Source organism: Terrapene carolina, unplaced genomic scaffold, assembly GCF_002925995.2.
Source record: "Terrapene carolina triunguis isolate 2854851 unplaced genomic scaffold, T_m_triunguis-2.0 Scaffold192, whole genome shotgun sequence".
Taxonomy (NCBI): domain Eukaryota; kingdom Metazoa; phylum Chordata; order Testudines; family Emydidae; genus Terrapene; species Terrapene triunguis.
This window is the reverse complement of record NW_020664543.1, coordinates 8414985-8438560: the sequence shown is the minus strand read 5'-3', so window position 1 is coordinate 8438560 and position 23576 is coordinate 8414985. Positions and strand designations below refer to the sequence as shown.

Sequence of the window (23576 nt, the reverse complement as noted above, 5' to 3'; positions counted from 1 at the left end):
CATCCTTCCTTATATTTAGTATGCAATAGTTTAGATAGTAAATTTGATATTAACAAAGTTATTTAATAAGAAGTTCAGCACTTTGCCACCATTAAAGAACCAGGAGTGTGCTTGCTGAATCAGCCAGCCAGGCCAGAAGACTTGTTTTCCCCAGCCAATAGACTACTTCTTCACTGAAGCTAGAGAACGTTTACGGCTGAACATTGTCCCAAGTGGCTTATTTTGCTGGTCTGTTCTGAACCAAGGCTTTTAGAAATCACAGTATCATCACATCACTACTGCTCCCCCATCCAAAAGAACTCAGGATGGAATTAAGTCCATTTTAATCTCATCAGAAGGATGTCATCATTCTTGACCACAGTGTACTTCTCTCCTGGATATATGCATAAGAACTCTTTAAAAAAAACGAAGAGGGAGAGGGGTGGAATATTCAAGACCCTCGCAAATGTTTTGTTGTTACAAAAAATTCAAATCAACTCCACTGGAATCACAACTCTTACAGTGTCCTTAGTAGTTACTGGTACATATTGCCTAACTTGCATATTTTTACTTATGTGTAAAGAACCTTGCAATATTTCAGTTTGAAAAACAGAATTAGTTCACACTGTCAAACACCTCACAGTGATTAGTTGGAGTACAATAAACACAGGTCTTGGTTTCATTGTATTTGCTATTAAAATACAGAGACATCTACCACAGCTTGCAAACCTGCTCATAATTTGATTGTTACCAAGGAATGAAAGGCTGGAGAAATCAATACTTCAGGGCACAACTGTCAAACTCTCAAGTACAGATATATTGTTTTTGAGAAGATTCATACAAGAAACCCAAACAATATGAAATTGATTAACCAATCTTTAGTTTGCTTTGCTTTCCCTCCTAACAGTTAAGTTAGTGCTATTAATCTTTCACTTTACTTGAGCCAATCTTAGTGCAGGTAAGAACTAGGGCAGGTTTTCTTACCTAGCTCCACCATCGCACTGCAAACCTGACCTACAACACTCCCACATCTCGGTCAATGCATTTCAGTCATAACCTACAGCATCTCTGCTATTACAGTTCTCTGCAACTCTCCCTACTTTCCCTCCCACCTCCCATGTACACTCCCCCACTGTAACAGTCCTAGGTCCCCCACCTTACCTCTGCCAATGCCCATCAATCCTGACCTTCAGCACTCCCTCTCAACTGCCTCCCACCATACTAGTTTGGAGCCATTTGTTTATGCACTATCAACTGTGCCAAACTGTGTAGATCTGATTTTGGGGGGGGGCTCATGAAGTGTAACTGTATTACCAGAATAATAAGTTGAAGTTGCCTGTGCCCCTGCTCCATAAATTTAAATACTAGTAGTACAAAAACTTTCCCATGCCATTTTGCCTCTTGAAGGCACCACTTCTCGAGGGTTAGAAAGAAAGAAAGTAGATGGCCATGTTTGCCAACAAGGGAGATGGCAATTTCTGCAATATGGGTTTCTGGTTATTAGGAACTGCCCTAAGGTCACCAATTAATTTCACACAAGCTACCTATAATGGGTGTAGAGATTAATGATCTTCAAATCCTATGGACCTAATTCTGGATCTGAATCAGTACTCTAGAAATGAAAAGCTCCTTTTATTTATAGTATGAAATTGCATCTGAGCCCTCTAGCCCTCACTGTTAAGTATTCGGATTTTATATATGTATATGTATATGTAATCCGAATACTTAACTAGAGAGAGAGAGAGAGAGAGAGAGAGAGAGAGAGAGAGAGAGAGAGATAGAGAGAGAGAGAGAGCCCTGCACGGATATAAAATTTGTATCTGCAGCCGATCCTCAATAAGAGAGCCACATAAGTAAATGACACTATGTGCCCCAAAAGAGTAAGGCATACCCAAGCTACTGTTTAAGTGTTGTGCGTAATGTGGTCTATCAGAGTGCCCATGGCATGAACTCTGTCGTGGGGAGATAAGCCCTTGGCCCTGACAGTCTAGGGCTGCTCTTATAAATTCTACTGTCTGTATTGGAGTCAGGTTAGACTTCTCCATGTTTACACAGAATCCCAAGGATGCTAGGAAGTGGAGTAGCAATAAAGTGGATGCCAGGACTTCTAGGCAGGACCAGCTGTTCAGAAGCTAGTCATCTAAATACAGGAAAATGTGATGAGTAATCTCTGAGTTACCTCTCAGTCTAAGCCTGTTTACGCCTGATGAGTCATCCCTGAATTACCTCTGAGCCTGCTTGAGCCGGTTTAAACCTGATGAGTCATCCCCCGAGCCAGAAAGTGTGATGAGCCTCTGTAGGTAATTACCTACAGGTCTTGTGATAGGCCACACGACATTCAACCAGGCTTCAGCCAATCCACAGGTAAGGATTCACCCAGGTGATCCCAAGGTAGGTAGGTAAGTTCCTAAGGGAAGCAGTGTCTCCAGTCGGCTCAACATTACATGGCCAGGAATACTCCCATTGCCTAGTAGTTCTGATGGGCACAGCTGGAGCAGGGGTAGTCTGTTTCCACGCTAGCCAGCCCCTGCTCCAATCTCAGCTGGCCGCCTGATGATTCTGACACTCATCTCAGCTGTGCTACTACTACTGAAAAAACACTTTTGTGAAGACCTTGCATGCTGTTGCAGGGCCAAACAGAAGTACCCAGTATTGGTAATGTTTGGGATCCAACACAAACCTATAGAATCTTCTGTGAGAAAGGTGAAAGTCCACATGAAAGCACATGTCTTTCAAGTCAAGTCAAGAGCTGTGAACCATGTACCCTTTACAATAGGACCAATAAAAAGCCTCCCTGGAAAACATGGGGAATTTTAGTTTGCAAATAAAAATGCTGAGCCAGCACAGATAGAGAACCTCCCCTTTTCTTGGGAACTAGGAAATATTTTGAATATAGCCCCTTTCCCTGATGTTGAGGCAGCACCCACTCTATTGCTCCCTGTTGGAGGAAAAGATGCTAACTCCTGAAGGAGGATCTCCTCATTGAAGTAGTTTCTGAAAAGGAGGAGTGGGAAAGGGTTTTTTGGAGGGGGTGGGGAGAAAAACCTTAAATGGTATAGCCAAAATGGATGGTATCCAGCACTCACTTGCCTGTTATCTCCCTCCAGTTGTGGGGAAATTATGATACGCATATACATTGGTTCACAGTTCCCAAGTGTCCCATCAAAGTATTTTTGGGCCAGGGGATGGAAGTTGGATAGCTGTAGTTGAAGTGGAAGGGGCAGCGTATCAACCTCTGTATCTCCTGCCATTTGCAATACAACTCATAAGAGGACTGGTGATTGAAGGGTTGCAGTAAAGGCCTCTGTTTGTACGGCTGGTTCTGGTATTTCCTCTTTGGAGCTGGTATATCTATACACTTAGGGAGTGGAGGGTTTCCCTGGAATCTTTTAAATGAGTACAATGACTCGTCTGAGGTTTTGGATGAAAAGGTTGTGCAAGTCCTCTAGAGTGTTTTGTACCTCCCTGGGAAACCCAGAAAAGTGCAACCATGATTCCCACCACATCAACATGCCAGTTGCCATTGATCTCAATGCCATATTGGCTGCATCAATCACAGCTTATATCAAGATTCTAGCCACTAGCTTGCCATAGCCAATGAGGGCTTGAAATTGACCCGTCTTCCCGGGGTAATTTGTCCTTAGAGTTCAGGAGCTCAGAATAATTCAGAAAGTTGTACTTAGGCAGGAGAGCCTGAATTCCAAATTGAAGGCTAACAGATGTAAACCTTGGCCTCATCTACAGGGTGGCCGTTGGGTGGTGTTGCCTGGGCAATCAGGGAGCTCAGGGGAGGATGAGCAAACAAGAACTCTGTTCCCTTCAACATGAAGCACCACTTTTCTGCCTTCTTGGGGTAGGGGCATGTGTTGCCATTATGTGCCATATGGCCCTAGTCAGTTCCAGTATGGCTTTGTTCACCAGGAGTTCTCAGTCCACCAGGTCCTGGTGCTTTGTCTGAGTCAGTACAGCAGTCAGTGTCACAGAGTTGGTACCGTAGAAGCCTTGCTCCGATGCATCTTATGATTATGAGGCTTAGGGAGGCTTATGTCCTCATGGCCTAGGCATGAAGACTCACCTGACTTGGACACAGTTGGGAGGGATCTCTCCTATTAGTAGATCTAGGAAGAATCTGCTTTGATACTTATGAGAATGTCCCCTACTCTCGTGAGAAGGCCCAGCCAAAGGGTCCTTAGCCCTGCTCTTTCCCACTCCTGAGTGAGATATTGCACTAGGAGGTGCACTTCTTGGTGACTCTGGCTGATGTACAGAGGATTCTCCATCCCAGGTCTGAGTCCTCATTGTGCATTCCATAAAGGTGCATAAAGCCAGAGTTCTCAGGCCTGCCCTGTTTGACTGCGATAAGAGTGGTAGATTACTGCACTTAGTGGGGATATTTGCTTCTCGGAGGCAGTACAGGCAGCATTGGTGGTTGTCACCGACTGAAAAGGAGCAGGGACACGAGACCCAGTTTTGAAGGCTGATATCCTGGGTATAATTTAAGTCTCAGGCAGGAAGACCATGAGGGGTCACTGGGGTAGGCTTTCTAACAGCTAGCTAAACTGGAAAAGCTATTACTCTAACAATAAATTGTGAATTATAAAAAACTTTGAAACACTTCCAGGAGAGAGGAGCAGCTCCAGACACTGGAATATTCCAACACAGGCCATACGAAGGACAGAAAGACTTTGAGAGGCAGTCACTTTTCTATCAGCAAAGAGCCTATTATGTTCTACAATGACACCTCTTAAGGACTGCTTCTTTTATCGTTATTCTACCTTCCAATTGGAAGGAGAAGTCCCTCCAAAAATCAAAACCAAAAACCAGTACTTTTTAAATCAGCTACTCAAACCCAATAGAGAAACAGGAGTTGGAACAAAGCTTATTGGACCATATACAGATTGATTGAAATTTACTTTTTTCAGTTTTAAGTATCAGGCTCATAGTGGGGACAAAGATCCCGTATCATAGAGCAGAAGGAAGCAAGGCACCCACGCATGCACACCCACCCATCTCCAGGATTCTAGAGGAGCCGTCCCTCAGTTTCTGCTGCAGGAGATGTTGCTAAAACCTCATGCATCTTCTTACAACACCATTGGTGAAACCTGATTTATTTACTATCATGAACATACAGCTGAAGGGTAGCATAAAATCCCTCCTTTATCTATAAAAGGTTAAGAAGCTCAAATAACCTGGTTGGCACCTGACCAAAAGGACCAATAAGGGGAGAAGATACTTTCAAATCTGTGGGGAAGGAAGGAAGGAATTTATGCCTTGGGGAAGTTTTTAACCTAAGCTGGTACAAATAAGCTTAGGGGGGTTTTCATGTGGGTCCCCACATCTGTACCCCAGAGTTCAGAGTGGGTAGGGAACCCTGACATTTACAAACAGGGAGATCCTTGAGAAACTTAATATATTCCTTAACATTTCATCTCCTTCAACATGCAGCATTTTACACGGTTTGACAAATATTTGAAGCAATGGGCTATTGTTACAATAAGGAGATGTACAGTTTCAGTTTTTAAAATAAATAATTTAGTACCACATCTTGCAGTGGAGAGAAATTTCATCGTTCTGGGCCACATTTTTGGAGCTTTAGGATTTCATTTGCTATAGACTTAGATATAATTTGCCTTGGTAAGAGAATCAGCAAGCTACCAATATAAAATAGGTCTTTGAACTAAAAAATTTTATATAGCAAACTGCAACAAAAATATTATGCAACAGTCCAAACAGCAGTCATTTGATGTGAAGCAATACACCTTCTGAAGGACTCCTCTCAGTAAATGTTCCTTATCTGGTCTTTCTTTACCCTTCTGTAAAATACGAGCATTGACCCTGCACTCTGGTCTAAACCATCAATTCTTTCCCTTAAAAAAAGGGTAAAGAAAGTTCCCTGAGCTCCACATCACCATGGCTAACCTTTACCTTTATATTTATTTTAAGAGCAAAGACAAATGTGAAAAACAAATGATTCAAGCTGCAGTGACATTCATACCTTAGGCAGCCCGAATTCTTGACAAAAGAGCAAAATTTTCAGATTCTGTTTGTTACCTCCAATCAAAATGTCAGAAGTCTGCCACTTGGCGATAGATCTGATTATCAGAGTTGCTTCAGGCAGGCTCCATATTGAGTTATCTTACAAATTACAGTCAGGAAGACAGGGTCTTGTATTTCTATATTTTGTTGATGTTGAAATAATAAAAAGTAAAAGGATCGGTCTTAAGGGCTCTTGTGGTCACGACAGAAATACAGGGTTTAACTGAGGCTAAAGTGTATAATGGTGTAGTATCAGTTAAGAGAGAAATTTACCCCTCCTAACACTGCTTTGAAAAAGAACTGCTGTGCTTTTAAAAATTAAACATATATTGACATTTATTTATTTATTGAAAGCAGATTTGGGGTTTGTCTACCTTATAGGTTTCTGCATTAGTGCTAAAATCCTAACACTTCACTGCTGTAGTTTATTGTGGAGTAAGCAAGCCACTTCTAGTGGCGTTATGGCAGTGCACAGTCCACAGGGTAGACAAACCCTTGAAAGCACATTCATCTGTGTTTGACAGGAAAAATGTAGTTCCGCCTCACGGCCAGATAATACAGCTACAGAACAGGGAGCCAGAATCTCCATTATAGTGCACTGACTGTCAGAGGCATACTGCAGCAAGTAACTTAAATAGCTGTAATGGGATATCAGTAGGAGGATGGAGGAGGAAAATCCATGCAATGAAGGTAATGATTGAGAATACTTTACACAGGCCTCTTCTCATTTAGAGAAGTGTATTTGCAAGATCGCTTTGACTTACACCTCCGTTGTGGAATTTTTTTCCCTACTCCTCCCTCAAATTCCACTGCCCTCTCAAAAATAAACAATGCCCTCACCCCCACCAAACAACCAACCTACTGAGAAAAAAAACACAGGAAGGAAAAATCCTCCTTTATTTAAGTAACAGAACTTTAACTCCAGGCTATTAATCAAAACACATAAACAAGTTTGTTTGTTTCTTTCCACTTTCAAAATATCCAGTCAAATAGCTTGTTTCCCTAAACAGTGTAAATTCTCTTCAATTATTCACAAGCTCAGATACAGATTCTTTTTTACAGGTATCTGAGCAGATATTTTGCAACTGGATGAGCCTTGTGTGTAAGCTAAGGGGAGAATACCATAGTATTAAAGAGAGACATTTTCATCAGCTGCTGGAATCTGAGTGAGAAGGTGGCTCTTCAGGACAGTGTGTGGCTCAAAGTGGTGAATCTAGAGAGCTGATGTGAAAGCTAACAGCGAAGCCATTTCCTTGGTAAGGTATACATTAGGGATAGGCATGAATGTATTACCAAGACAACTCATCTTCCTGTCCAAATCCATAAGGATAGTTAGCTCTGAATAAGTGTATTTATAGGCATAGAGGGACAAGGTGGGTTATGCAATATCTTTTATTGGACCAACTTCTGGTGAGAGAGAGAGAGAGAGAGAGAGAGAGGGGCTTTTGAGCTTACACAGAGTTCTTCTTCAGGTCTGGGAAATATACACACAGCGTCACAGCTAAATACAAGGTGGAACAGATTGTTTAGCATAAGTCCAGTAAAAGATATTACTGTATCCACCTTGAGTCTCTAATATCCTGGGACTGACACGGCTACACCACCACAGCATATTTATGGACATATTCATTGTAATACACCAAATCCCAGACTGTTGGAGGCGCTCAAAATGCTTTCACACAAATGCTATGCATCTCCTTGATGAATAAATGAACAGGCACCAGCTAGCACGCCCAATTACACCTTTAGTCTTTAGCAATTTACATTTAAATCAGATTCTGGTAACAGGTGAAAAGGGGTTTGTCTATTTCCTGCAATAGGAAACACTTGTCCTCATCGCCCAAAATCCATTGCAACAGAGCACACTTATCAGATCCTTCCGCAAAGACATGGTAAATAACAATGTGTCAGCATTAGGTACGAGCCAAAATCAGTTTCAAAACCACAATTTTACAATCCGTAAGTGAGATCTTCAAATGACAATATGCCCAGGAACTTTGGTAACAAATACTTAAATGTCTTTAGGGTTCTGCTTCAAAGTTCTGGAGAATGTTTTTGAAACACGCTGGTTTAAATTTTACTGTTTTCAATTTACAGCCAAAGACAACCAAATCTGTACAGTGTAAATACACTACTCTAGATACAAACTCTCAATGGGCAAATTTACAGCTTGTCTAAATGATTGCTTAAGATTGCTTAAGTTTAAAAGCAGGGTGGATCAAAGCACACCAAGAAACTTTTAGTGTGCAGCAGCAGGGGCCACATGACAGTTAGTGCACAGCACACCAGTGCAGCACAGATTTACTTTCCAGCTTGCCACACACAGTGTCTGTATAGACAACTGTTAGTTGTCTTTATTGGAACAGAGCTATTTTATGAAAACAGGAGTGCGTTATATATTTAGGATTTCCGTTTGGTGGGAGATTGTGTTTTTTGAAACACGCTTTCTTTCTTATCCCTGCAACACTACAAAATTATGTCGACCTAATTTACTCTGGCATACAGCCACTGCAGTTATTAAATCGTTTGTGTGCACGCAAACTTGGCTCCTTGTGTCAGAGGTGCGCAACCTCATCCGGAGTGCTTGTATCGATTGTATTGTTAGTGTGGGGCACCGTGGGATGGCTCCTGAAAGCCAGTAACAGTTGATGTAAGCAACACAGTGTCTACATTGACACTTCATCAACCTAATTACATTGACTGTGACTCTACACCAATTGGGGAGGTGGTGTTAGTAAATCGGCATAGAGAGGCACTTACATCAGCAGGAGCCAAACTGAAGTGAAGACACTTCCACAGCATGGCAGCTGATGGCAACCTAACTGTATAGTGTAGACCAGGCCTATCTCAGAGACAACTGTCAAGGGCATTATAAGTACATAAACATCTCACAATCTTTAAAATGTATTTATCCTAAGACCCTCCCTATGAGGTAAGGAAGTATACTATTACCCCCATTTTGCAGATGGGGAACTGAGACATGCAAATTAAGTAGCTTGGCCAAGGTCACACAGGAAGACTGGCACAGCTAGGAATTGAACCCAGGTCTCCAGAATCCCATTCACTGGACTGTCCTTTTCGGATTATATATATCAGTATGCCACAGTAGTTTTCTGGGTTCTAATGTTTTGCACCATGTATAAATCATACATGAGTGACATACTAAATGTAGGAAAAAAGCAAAAGAATGCACACACACCATTCAACCATGAATTACGGGACATCAACATTTGAAAGGTGAAAAAATGTACAATCCAAGTTCTCTCATATACCACTCTCTTATACTTTCCTTAACTGTAGACCCTAGCTTCTCTCAAATGCACTAAATTCACCCCAAACTCAGAAAGGTGATGGGAGAAAAAAAATATTTGCAACTGAAAAGTAAAAAAATTAATTGGTTTGTTAACAGAATTATCTGCCAGATAAAAGAATTAAAAAAAAAAAAAATCTAAGTACCATGGTCACCCTTAAAGACATTGTTTGCATGCAGACAATGTTCAGTTAAAGTTATTTTCTAATCTAAGTATAGGGGAAACTGCAGCATCTGACCCCAACATGTGGTAACTGTTTTTCCCTAAATGGCAAACATTTGCAATTATTCTGTAAGTGCATGTGTACACACCCATACACAGTGATTGCCTTTAAAAACTTTTCAATTACTTCAGACAAAGTAAATGTTCTATCATTACGTGCAATTTTTCCTATGTTAACTACAGTGATGTACACAGAATAATGCAAATGAGGTATCCTTATGCAAGACAAAACTTTTTAAGGCTGACGACTGTAGTTTCACAAGTTGACCAGAGGTGAGTGGTGCAACAACAATGCACTTGAGCACTTTTCAGGGTAGCAGCCGTGTTAGTCTGTATCCGCAAAAAGAACAGGAGTACTTGTGGCACCTTAGAGACTAACAAATTTATTAGAGCCTAAGCTTTCGTGGGCTTCAGCCCACTTCTTCGGCTGTAGCTCACGAAAGCTTATGCTCTAATAAATTTGTTAGTCTCTAAGGTGCCACAAGTACTCCTGTTCTTTTCACTTGAGCACTATTACCTTGCCATTTTTTTATTAGCCTCCATAGATTAAATCTTTTAAGGGCGTCCATTTGGATCATGAGTCTGGCAACACAAAAGAAATAACATGCTCTTCAGGTTTGTTTTAAACATTTTATTTCCTATACAATATTTTTGACTAGCAATAAGTGTACTCTTTAGATAGGTCATTAGCACAATCTGTAGTTACAATCCCAGATTCACAATGTAGTGTTAATTACCTGGTATTTAAGTTATTTAAATATCAGTTGCTAATATATACAGTGTTAATTACCTGAAACAGATTAATTTTACTAACAAAACAAGTGGGTTGGAAATAATTTTGATACATAATGAATAAGCAAGTTTTTATACCATGATTGACTAATCATCATACCAAACAGGGAAAGTCTCAATTAGCTGATATTTTCCCACCTCCATATTATGAAGTATATATAATTTTATAAAAAAAAAAAAAAAAACAACCTTCCCAAATGCCACTCTCAACACAAATAGCGTAGACTTTGGCATCAGTGTTACAAGACAGCAGGACATTCCCTATGGTCAGGATATGCTTACACTTTGGCCTCATCTACGCAAAGCTATTTAAGGTTAACTCTATATTGACTGAAACCTATAACAGTATGGTCAAACCATGGTATAAGTGAGTAAAAAACAAAAAACAAAAAACAAAACACAGACATGTTTCTACCTTACTCCCCCACCTGGGCTAGAGCATTTTAACCTGGTTTGATCCTGCCAACACAGATTCAGCTATGTTTATAACCCAGTTCTGCCACAAGAATTTAAACTGTGCTCGTGCAGTTTAAGTTAAACTCTTGAATGCAGTGTATGCATGGGGCCTTACACCTTCAGACTATTTTGTCCAACTATCTGTGCAAGAGAGAATACACATCTGCAACTCCTTACTGTAGATGGCTACGTTCAATTTAGCATGTCACACACCATGCATACATACCTTTAGCAGATCCTATTTACTTCCAACACTATTCATTTCAACCTCCAGATCAGCTGCCCCAATGAAATTCACTCTGTGAAACTGCAGTTAATTCAACCTATCAGCTTAGTAATTTAAATTTTAATATAAAGATTGACCACCAGTGTAATAGGGTCAAGGGATTTTCATTCTTCGAGATGTTATTCTTAAGAGCCTGTCTATTGACTTCATTTATTATAAACATTTTAATTATCCATCAGGATTATGACAATGTCTCTCTATTACCTCTGAGAGAAAAGCAGATCTAATCTGGACTCACTAAACATCATAGGTACCACAATGAGTCTGCTTCAAAAGGTATTTGTTCACCCTTATTGAGGGCATCAGCTATATTAAAATAATGTAGTTGTAATGCAAGTTCCACTGTTAAAAGAAAAAAATCTGAACTCCCTGGAACTTGGCAAATTAACACCTCAAACACAGTGCATGCTGATACCATAAACATTCTCAGAAAAAGAAACACGTATTCCCATCTGGAATAACCCTGTTTAAAATAGTTCTTTCTAATTTGCAGATATTTCAACATTCCCTCTCCAAACCCATATTTTTAATGTCTTTGGTTGATTCACAAGATGTTTCTCCGTGACCTGGGAAAAGGTGAGAACTAGAAATTTCCCTGATCCTACCTGTGACCATTTTTCTAGTCAATATCTTGACACCTACACCCCCCTTTTTAATAGGCAGGGAAATCATTTTTAAAAATACAAGTTTAAAAAAAGTTTCTTAAAGACAACACAAGAACTATTCAATATTAACATCCACAACTACTTCTCACTAGCTACATGCCATCCGGCAAAGGTTTCCCCTTTAAAAAGCTGATAAATAGCTAATATTTAAGATTCTTCTTCTCCACTGAGGTGCCTGTTCTCCCCCTCTAAACTTTGATTTGTTTCTTAAATCATTTTATATATTTGCTCTCTTTCCATCTTAGTTTTCCCTTCTTCACACTCTTGCTCAGGCTTCTCCAAATTCCAATTAAGTTTTCCTCACTTACTCCTCCAACTTTCTCTGCTGTTCCTGAAGAGTCCTGCTTCTCTCTTTTTCTTCTCTCTTCTCTTCCAGATGCTTAAAACAAACTGCCATTTCCCAACCTCTAGGGAACCTTCTGACATCAACATTCTTTCCCCTTTTTCTTTTAAAGGAACATCACCACAAACAGTCTGCTTGCTATTTTAAGCAGATAACATAAGCACCAATATTGAGTAACACCAGAAAGAATTAACACATTTTATACCCCCATTGACTGCGATATTTAAAACACTCCTTTACCACTTTTCCTAGTTTACAGGTTGATATTTAAAATCACAATAGTAAAACAGTTATGTTTATTTAATAGAGAAATGGACCTGAACCAAAATGCTTGATCCCTGCACCTCAGACTTTGGGTGTTTCAAAACCCGATCCCCAGCTTGGCTTGGTGGCTGGCTGTTCCTTCCCTCAAATGGTCCAAGACAAACAAGCCTGCACTTGGGTGCCTTTGCAGGGTGGGGTAGGAGGGTCACAAAGTTTTATCTTGAACAATCACAGCAATGTCATTGCTGGTATCCAGGTGATAGTAGCAAGTTTAATTTGTAATTCTTACCCAGTAGGCTTTTCTTTTAGAGTTCTGCAACATAACCCTGGTTTGCTGTCCCTGATGATTGTGCAGCACTTAGCCCTAGACAGTGCATTCTGTTCTTGTGTGAGGGGGAGGGGCATTAACGGTCTTTTAATGGGATTCTAATGGCATGTCTGCACTGCAGCTGGGTGTGTGGTTCCCGCCTGGGTAGGCAGTCAGCTAATGCGCTAAAAATAGCAGTGTTAGAGTCTGTTTTCTCCCCCAACCAACATTTGTGTACTTTTCCTATCCTTTAAGAGATATCAGTTTATTTCTCTGTAGAAAACTCACTTTCTCCAAGACATTCCCCTTTATTATGTCCTTACTTCCCTCATCCTACATCAATTCCACGCATCTCTCCATTGTCTACTTCTTGGTTCTCTCCTAGAGCTCACTGAAGTCAGTGGATAAAGTCCCATTGCCTTCAATGGGCTTTGGATCAGACCTTTGCAATGGAGCTGGAGCATGAGCCCTGCTCACCCTCTAAATGTAGGTGAGTTGACAGCCCTGCTGCTGTGGTCTTATTTCTACCCTCAGTTTGTGGGCTTGAATCAGAGGCTGTAGATGATTTATTTTGAAGCTGGTTGAATGTTTATTTCTCAGTCTTCTAACTGGTCATTATTTGATATTAGTCATGTGAAAGGACTAACAAATGACACACTCATTGCTCATTAGTGAAGCAGCAGCTGCAGCCACTTCAGTCAACAGTTAAGAGCCAGGAACTGGTTGGCTTTACAGTATGTTGCAAGAAAGGTCTGTCTCCCCATCCCACACATTATACTCTTAATAGTGAACTTTTAATTCCGAGTGGCTGCCTACACAATCTTTGCCGTTGATGTCAATACACCCACTCTGGCAGTGGGTCAAGGGGCATTCTCCAGATTAACTGCCAAGAAAGGAGACGGAGTATCCATTCTGGGACACAGCAAAGAGGGTGAAATGACTAAACACTGGTATGTTTTTGAATGACCAGCATTAGACCTTGGACATACTGTCCTGGAAGGACTATGAAGCCAGACAAAAAGTATCTGGACTGAGTCCAGCTGAACATACAAAGGGCTGCTACAAAACGCAAATTGATGTGGATATGACATATGTTGCTTTTACACAGTGCTGCCAGGATCGATCATTAACTTTCCTTCACGCCACTAGAGATATTTCTATTGAACTTGTGCGAAGGCTAGTTCTAACAAGGCATTGTGAAGCATGCTGGAAAATACGAGACACAAAGACATTCTCTGCAGGATAAGGAAAAAGATTTTTAAACACATGAAATGCAAATCACCACCCCTATCCCTCCTCCACTATCAGGAAGATTAAGGGGACACAGCAACGGTCAATGAAGTTCTTTCCTCCTATCCCCTAGATCTCAATGGTTCCTCAGCCCTCATTCCTGGAGCTGGATCCCAGTTTAATCACTACTCCCAGGCTTTACCTGGCTGGAATTCGGTTTTCAAGCTCTGGCTTTCAAACTCCATTGGTGTTAGGTTCTTCCTCCTGTCTTAGCAGTACAGTCCCAGTGCTCTTATCTAGGGCAACTACCCTGATCTCAGGGTCTTTCCTGTTGGAACCTCTCTGCAGACACCGCCACAGCTTTCAGAACTTCCACCCCAGCTTCCTGCTGCCCTTTATAGGGGAAATCAGCTGTCCTCTGTCAGGCCCAATCAAGGTTAACGCAGCACAGGTGGCTCTTTCGGTAATCAGGTTTGGCTGGCCCCTATCCAAAGACCCTTAAGGAGCAAGCTACCTCATACTAACATTTAACGTGTAGATTTTATTCTCAGGAGAATTAGCCCTCTTGAAATTTCCCCTCTTTAAAACTAATGGTTAGAGGATAAACCTTATCATTTGTAAATGAAAAGCTATCGTTGCCTATTGTAGTATAAAAAATAAGAGCCTGTGATTAAATAAACTCAGAGGACAACCATCTGGATAAGGCACTGTGTATATCACTGAACAAGTGGGAGGGATCCCTTGCAAGCAGAAGGACTAGGGAAGTTTTACTTTTATAATGAAAGGAGTGGAAGTGTGTTGTGTTTTGCTTTAATCTTTCCCACCCCATCCCCCGCCAGTCCCCCCTCAGCAGTGACAGACAATTTCATATTTCAGTCTTGGCATGAGCCAGGAGGGATCTACTGCTACTGCAGTTTGGCACCCTTCAACAAGCTTCCTACAGCTTCAGTAAAAGGTCTATTTATGAGAGACAGAGGAACAGCCACACGGAGGCAACTGGTTCAACAACAAAACAGAACACTTCAACTTGGGGGGGGGGAAATGGAATGAGCATCTCCAAATGAGACCCCAGAGATTATATCTTTATATTCAATGTCCTGCTCTCCAAAAGTGGTGCCCCATAAATATAGACCTCCTAGGCTGATTCCCCAGAATCATAACACTGTATATTACAGCAGACTCTCTTATTCACAACACTACTAGAAGACCTCCCGCAAGATACTAGATATTGTGTATACTTCTGGTAGTTTGCCCTGCCACATCCAGACACAGCATCTTAAAAGAGTTCTCTCACTTGCCGGATGGAGAGTGCTTAAGGATTGAGATCTGAAAATTTCAGCTTCTGCACCGAGAAAACAGACTGACTTATCAGAAAATAAGAAGGGAGACGTGGAGCATATACAGTTGGTGCTATTTGATTCCTAAATGGGTTATTTACCTATTCTAGTCTTGATTGTAAATTGATCATTGCGCATGCATACTGCACACAGAGTTGATTGTCTGCATGTGTTTATTTTACTCTCTAATAAAAACATCAATGATTTAAAAAGGTTAAAGCCATACAGAATTGCAGAAAGGCAATGATGCAAGGCCAGAACCTTTTCAGGAAGTTTATTATAAACTCAACTCTGAAAAAATGGCTTTCAAAAGGAAACTCTCAGAAAATGAACATTAGAGAGAAAGGTAGGATCCGCTGGCATCCACACACAGTTATTTAGGGATGGAGGAGGGATGTAGTTCAGAAAGGAAAACAACAATATTTCTTAATTATTTGCTAGTGTTGTGACTAAGGACAGGGAAGGCAAGGTGTTTCTTTCACTATCAAGATTCTGCCTGATCTGAGTGGTATCAGTTTCACACTGCTAGCCACCAAAGCCAATTCTCACCTCCAACACTTGGGGCTCCTGCAGACCACTGGGAGACCCACATGCGTTCTGAGAGCAGGATTTGGCTCTTAGAGTGTAATTATACACTACAGTGAAAGGCCAGCAATCAGATCTTCACAGATACCGGCAATTCAGCTGTCCTATTAAAACATCCATGCCTTAAAACGAGGAACAAATAAACTGGATGCTTTGTACAACTAAGCAAATCCCTCTCTCTTTGAATTGCATTTGACAGGGTAATGTGAAATGGACAGAACACTAAGATATAGACTATAAAACTGATGTTCTACTTTTGTTAAAAAATAAAAAAGTAGAAGCAGGACACAGGATTGCAAACAGCAGTTTGGAGAAATAAATGGCCACTGAAGAGATTACACACACACACACACACACACACACACACACACACACACTTTCTTTAGTTTTTCCTCTGCAGTTCAATGATCATTGTGAAATACATGCAGCTTTATCATGATGGATGGGTCACAAAGCAGTGTCTCTTCAAGACAGTAGGGAGTGGAGGTGGATCAATCAGTAACGCTTGAAATAATTAAGTCTTACTTGATTTCATATGCAAGAGAAATGGGACACTTTCCTATCAACTAAGATATTTAACAAAATGTTAAGCCTGCCTGGAAAGTTTGACTGATGCACACCGGGTTGCTTTCCAAACTCATGAGAAAAAAAAAACCACCACCACAACACTTTGATGCACTTCCAGTCCACCAATAAGGATGTTTTAACAAAACAGGATTCATAGGGTGGAACCAGTTCATCTGGTTACAAATGGCTTCAGCTTAGCATTCTTTTGGCTCCACACTAGCTTGCAAGGGACGCTGCTAGCCAAGTACATGTCCTACATTAATAAGCAAACCCAAAATTATATGTTCAGCCTTGTTATCCTTCATTTATTAAACAGACAAAACTGCTGGTCATTAATTGCGGCAGAGGAGACAGTATAGTCAGCCAAGCACAGTGGTTTGAACCAGGGGTATACGTACTCCTGGGGGTACATCATCTCATCTAGATATTTGCCTAGTTTTACAACAGGCTACATAAAATGCACTAGCAAAGTCAGTACAAACTAAAATTTCATACAGACAGTGACTTGTTTATACAGCTCTATATACTATACACTGAAATGTAAGGACAATATTTATATTCCAATTGATTTTATAATTATATAGTAAAAATGAGAAAGGGAGCAATTCTTCAGTACTAGTGTGCTGGGACACTTTTTTATTTCTAAGTCTGATTTTGTAAGCAAGTAGTTTTTAAGTGCGGTGAAACTTGGGAGTACAGAGGACAAATCATACTCCTGAAAGGGGTACAGTAGTCTGGAAAGGTTGGACCTAGCAGCACAGTTACGGTAACCTATTTACTGCACCACAAGATGAGCAGGAAAGACAGAGGTGAGCAGCAGGGCCACAGCAAGATCACTCAAGGCTGGGAAAGACTTGGTGAACTGGAGATAAGGCCATGAAGGCCTGAAGCACTAGCTTAGATGCCAAGAAACTGGGCCAGTAGCCAAATATCTTTCCCAGACCTGAAGACGAGCTCTGTGTGGCTTGAAAGCTTGTCTCTCTCACCAACAGAAGTTGGTCCAATAAGAGATGCCACTTTGTCTCTCTAAGCTGAAGATGAGAAAGTTTGGAAACATGAAGAGAAGGCTGTGGGGACAGTGAGAAGAACCAGCTTTCATACAATTCACTCATTGGTGCTAGTTTCAGCTCTCACTCACCCAGAAACTAGCAAGCAAGCTAAACCTCTCCATTAGTGACCATTTGCAGCACTGTGGATCTACTCTCCCCGCCCCCAACCAGGACAAAAGCATCCCATCAAAAGCTCTTGGGAGAAGAACATGCCCTCTCTTGTGTTTGGAAAGCACCTAGCTCACTCATGTAGATCTTTCCAAAACCAAATAATAGTACCAAGCAACTAGTTACTGGTGTTTGATTTTATGCACCATTTTCTCTCTCCTATTTTTTATTTGAAAGCTTTGTTTCTGCCACTGGGCTTTAGTATTGTTTTAATCTCATTCAACATCTTAGACACTTTAAAAAAAAAATAAGTGAAAGTCAGTACAGTCAGTTTCTAAAAAGGTTTGTTTTTACAAAGAAAATTTCTGCAGTCCTTTAAGGCCACAATAGGGACTAGGCTGTTTTTAGATATTTTATATGTATGTATACACATACTCACGCAAAACTCCTCATATTTTGGTCCAAAGCTACCTAACAGTGCCCCTTTAGCACAGGGGGTTTTGGTGATGTTTAATTGTGCTAAAACCAGCACAGGATCCAACTATCCAGTCCACAGTGCTTCTTGAAAAGGTTAAATGTTGAGATTAACCTCAATTTACATGTTCAGAACTTTAAAAAAAAATTTCAAATACATATGTAAGTCAATGGGAACATTTTCTTTTTTCTATCTTCTAAAAAAGGATACTTAAAGTGTCTATTTCATGATTAACTTTATACATGAAGGAAAGTCACATCTGCACAAACTAGCAACTTATTAAAGGAGGCTGATTAAAATAACCCATAAAGTACTGTAGTAAGCTAACAGACAATTTGAAAGAGCAGGTCAAAACCAGTGTAGGCAGTACTTATCTTGCCTGCCTTAAGAAACTTCAACACAGCCAAATTTACTGTAATGGTTACAAAGGAGAATTTAATTGTGCAATTCAGTATTTTCATAACCTTTTCATCTGAGTGGAAAGGGGTAGTAGTGGAACTCAATTCAGACATACTGAAACAGGCCAACCATTCCTGATTGTGTTATCATTGCTTAATGCAACATTCTATTGGGAGGCAACAGGAGTGATTCTTACTAATAGTGTGCAACAAACGAGTCTGTACAAATGGTTCAAACCTTCTGCAGCAAATGTCCTATAAGAAAACAAAATATTTGGCATTGCTATGAACAAACAGGAGCTGATGAGCTCTTAATTTAAAAGTAGTTTTCAATTAAATATGCATATTTCCTTAACAAGTGAGGGGGAAATATAAACATTCTAAATAAAAGGCTTTTCAATTTTTTTCCTTATGAGCGGTCAGCTGCACTTTAAGTGTAGGCTCTGCCAGCTGCCCATGAAGACAATAATTTGATTATTCTGAATGCTATGATTGGATTTCATTCAGATTACCTCTTACAGCCCTTTTGAAGAGGAAAGAAGTTTTTAACCTGTTAAATCTTAGCTTTCTCAAATGATTCCTTTTGCCTTATATGTGCCATCATTCCTTAAACATGCATCCCTTGTCTTGGCATGCAGACATCTGGTGAAGGACAGGTGAAAGAGGAGGAATAGATTTGTTGAGACCATCACACTTCACAGTAAGGGCCTGTCTTCATTGCACTTTCAATGGGATGGAGGTGTACCAGCTACACAGGTCCCTGTGGTATCTAAACCAGTAGTGTTTCAAAACATGCCAGGAGCCAGTCTGTGGTACCACAGACTGGCTCCTGGCATGTTTTGAAACACTACTCCTGAGTCATGCTAGAGGCATGGGAAATATTTAAAAGCAAGGTTATTTCAAAACAGGATTTTACGTCAGCTTGATTCTAGACGACCTAGTCATGCGTCCTATACTGTTGTTAAGGAATAATGGGCCAATTACAAAGAGAAAATTGTTTTCAGGTATTCTTATTTGAAAGTGAGAAGCATTAGCTGTTCAAACACAACTGCACCTCATGGCCAATGCAGCACCATTTTTCTAATCCGTCAGTCTTCATTCAAGAACAATAGCTTTTCCAAAATACAACAGCCACTGAATTTTGTTTTCCTGTTCTGCCAGTTAATTTATAATATTTTGTCTGTTTAGCGTGTTAGAAAGGGGTCAGGCAGATAGGATTGTTAAGGTTTGTAAGATATGTTAAAATGAGGACAAACCTAGCCTTGTAGTTCATTGAGCATGTTTTGGGATGTTGATATAACCACTATTTTATTCTCCATTATAAAATCACTTGAGTACTTTGACAGTCATATCACTGCATGATACTTAATCTTGACTTTTGTCCTTCATAAAGCAAATACTATTAAAGCATGGCCCTTTACTCCCCTGTCCATTTACACTGATTTTCCTTACAAATCACTGTGCTAAATATTGTCTGGACTCAGTACATTTCTTCATGGTACACAGAAATGAAAACTTCTCATTTTGTACTGCATACAATCACACACACCGGTAAAATATAAGCAAATTTTGTTGCATGCTTCCTCTGTCAAAACATCAGGGATGCGATCTATGCCACAGCATTCGAGTCTGACCTCTCTACATGGGGGAGATTCTTTAACTGGTTAAAACCAGTTCAGCTATAGTGGTCTGAACTGTAGCCCAGTTTGAGGTGCTTTAAGGTAGTCTGACCTGTTCTTACTAAACCAGTTGAAAGGGCAAATTGTGGCCACATTCATACAGACACCATATTCACCAGCAAGGATTGAACCTAGGACCTTCTGCACAAAAGCACAAGCCCATATCACTTTAGCTGAAGGAGTACTTCTTGTGCAACAGGTCACTGGGGCCAGCCACTAAAGAAAGGATGGTCACACACTAAGCCAGTACACATTACTACATTGGATCTAGGATTTCAGTTTGGGCCCCCAGATACAATTTTAAGGCACTAAGAACACCTTTGGAACATTTGGGGGTTATTTACTAGCTAAATAAAAACTGGAAAACCCAGTTTCCCACATTAGCATCTTATAGGTTTTTTTGCATCGTTCTGAAGATGCCGATCTCTAGCTGTCGGCCACCTCTCCCCACTGTGAAGTAGAGCTCAAGAGCTATCTGCTTTTCCATGTTTCTGAATCTCTTTGATACCCTTCAAGGTGGAAAGCACTATAGATTCTGGATATATTTATGCTACAGTTACCATTTGGACAGCCAGTTTCTACGTTATCATACTATCAAGGCACAACAGATGCCAGTTTTCAGCAGGATGCCTCATTCAGGCCTGTTTAGTATGCTAGAGATTTCCAATTAACATACCATTCCTACTTTTATAGTAACAGATTGGTGGGAATAAGTACTGTTTCTTTAAATATGTAGAAGGAAGCCAGAAAACACAAGGGCTAGAGGAAGCTTCCAGCTAGAAGAAGCTCTGCAATGATATATTCTAATAAAGGTCTTTGTTCAGTGTTAGAAAAAAGTTACTTTTTAACATTGCCAAAATGACAATCACAACCCAGAATAAGAATACAACAAGTATCCACAGCAGCAATCAGGAATCCCACTGGAACATTAAAAGCTTAGATATCAGCCCTATAATAGTAATCTTAAAAATATGTGCTCTCTCATAGTTGTACAAAATTAATCCATCAGATGAATATATTTAAAACAAAGTAAAATTGGAGCTGCCTAACCCAAAAATGCAAGTGATTTAAAACGTAGATGTCGCTATTTGATTAAAAATTTATAACAGCAACTTTGTTAATGCCTACATACACACACAAACTATGCCAAAGGTCTGATAGCAACAGAGTATAATAGAGAACAACAGAAGGGCAGTGAAGCCACTACATCACCAAAGCAGCATATTCAACACTTTAATTAGTTAGTAAGTGGATTAATGCCGAATTCAAAGCAAGTTTCTATACTGTACGGGTTAGTTATAAAAGCTACTCCACCCTACTAAAAGCTTTTAGAGCACTCGGAACAAAAGGCAGCCACTGACAAATGCATACATTGTCCTGTATTTGCATTACCAATGCAGCTTTTGACTAAGCCCACTTGATTTGGGGTTCATCTTTTCCTCTCAAGAATTCTATTCTCCAGAATATTCACTAGAATCTCAGCCAGCATCTTCATGTCATCATTGAGAAACATAGGATAGTAGTTGTCTGGTGTTCTCCAGTCACTTTGAAAAACAAAATCGAGATCTTTATCATTAATTCAGCCTCTGTCAACAGCCAGAATTCCAAATACAACCAAAAGAATAAAAACTAAAAATCTCCAGTCTATGCGTACAAAACTTAATCTCCACAAAATACTTGTGGTTATAGCCTTGAACTAAGCAACGAACTGTTTCATCAAGCCAGTAACTGAAATAATCACCAATAAACTTGCAACACTACCTTTGCCATAAAGCTAGGCTGGAATGCTCCTCCCAGTATGTTCAGCTAAGAATGATCCTGCACTAATGGAGGGATGCAGAAAAATAATCTACCATTAAAGGTCTCTCTCTAATTTCTGGGACTCCGTTTATTTATATCAGGAAAGTGATTTAATTCCTTGACAAACATAACTTATTTTCCCTACTCAGACTCCAGTCTTTTTCCAAGCTGGGACATTAAATATCCTCCTTAAAACAGAATCACAGAGCATTACATTACAAAACCATGGTTCCACTGGGCTACATTTCCTCATACTTTGAAAATAAACTATTTTGTGACATTAGAAGCTGACTGAAAGGAGAGGTGACTAACAAGTACTCGAGATAAATGCACAGGTCATTATCGACCTTTATGTATGATAAGTGTTGAGATGAGTTCCTGTCTGCATCCTGTAAAACTTGCCCATACCGGTATTGCCCTGGCCTCTTCTTTTGTCATTCAGTGTTGCACTCATTCTCAAGCAATATGCATTTCCTCACCTTTTGGGGGCGAAGCCAGACTTTGAGGCACCAGCTCCCCTACTTGGTGTAAACTTTGCTTGTGCCAATCAGAAGCGAACACAAACAGGTTTTGGGCCCCGTCCCCTATGACACTTCTATGATGTCATAGTTGGTACTTTATGGGCTGCCTGCCATGTGCAGGCAGGGAGAGGCGAAAGAAAAACGAATCCTGTGTATCCTGTGTACACCCGTAACCGAGCCTGATCACCTCGAAGCCTCTCTCTCAGCTCACGTGTTTCAAACAGAGTTTCTACGTTTGCCGGTCGTTATGCGTTGGTTTGTATTTGTAAGTATCAGTTATTATTAATTGCTGCATCTTTGTTTATAATTATTGTTAGTAGATATTTTAGTCATTGTGTGTTTTAAGTTTCATTAACTCTATTAGCTAATCAAACGCTGCTCCCTTACCCCTTGTAATTATCCCCAATAAAACTTTAAATTGATTAATTTTAGTTGTGTGTGTGTGTGTGTGTGTGTGTGTGTGTGTGTGTGTGTGTCTGCAGTTTGCATCGTGACCCATACTCTCCTTGCATCCCTTACCAATATAGTCTATTGCCACGTGCAGCCTGGTAAATAACAGGCCTGCATTTTCTTTTGCCCCTGCGTGCCCGTGGCAATCCACAATAAGGTACGTTATGTCCTTGAAAGGGCAGAAAAAAAAAAACAACAACCAATAGGGATATGTGAAAGGCAGATTTTGTAATTGCTGGGGTCAGAAAACCACCATTCATTGCGATAGTTTTCAGTGCACAACAGTTGCAAGAATAAAGCCAAGATGTCTTCCCAGCTTTTATCTGTACTGCTTGAAGTTAGTTTGACCTCAGTGTTGAGGGAATACAAACTTTAGAACCATGAAGGATTCAGATGGTAGTTGCTTATCAAGTGCTTCTAAAGCAACACCTCAGATTTAATAAATGCAGCCTACAAAACTGATGTGCTTCCAATCAGCCTACAATTTCTGCAATTCATGCAACTTTAGAGATAGGACCATTTAATCCAAGGTCATTTTTTATCATTCTAATTTCCCCTTTACCACCACCCAGACTAACTAAATGCTTATCTTTGCATATTTACTGTATGATCACTGAACTTGAGTCAATTAACCACAGATCATCTGTGTTATGTGCAAGGGGGAAGAAAAACCCACCCCACCCTGCAAAGTAGAGTGGCCAGCATGGAAAGATCCT

The 23576-nt window shown here is 40.3% G+C and overlaps 1 protein-coding gene across 4 annotated transcripts in view; it reads right to left on the bottom strand.

The window, feature by feature from the left end:
- TEX2 (testis expressed 2) overlaps nt 1–23576 on the bottom strand; it is a 114234-nt gene that overhangs the window by 63803 nt on the left and 26855 nt on the right. The window contains exon 1 of one of the 4 annotated variants that reach the window (XM_024192558.1): nt 12644–12671. The exons of 2 other annotated variants lie outside the window; for them this stretch is intronic. The gene's annotated coding sequence lies outside the window, so the exon portion shown is untranslated. Of the gene's footprint in view, nt 1–12055; nt 12116–12643; nt 12672–23576 lie in introns of those variants that run through there. One more of the 4 variants, XM_024192557.1, reaches the window with a different exon arrangement.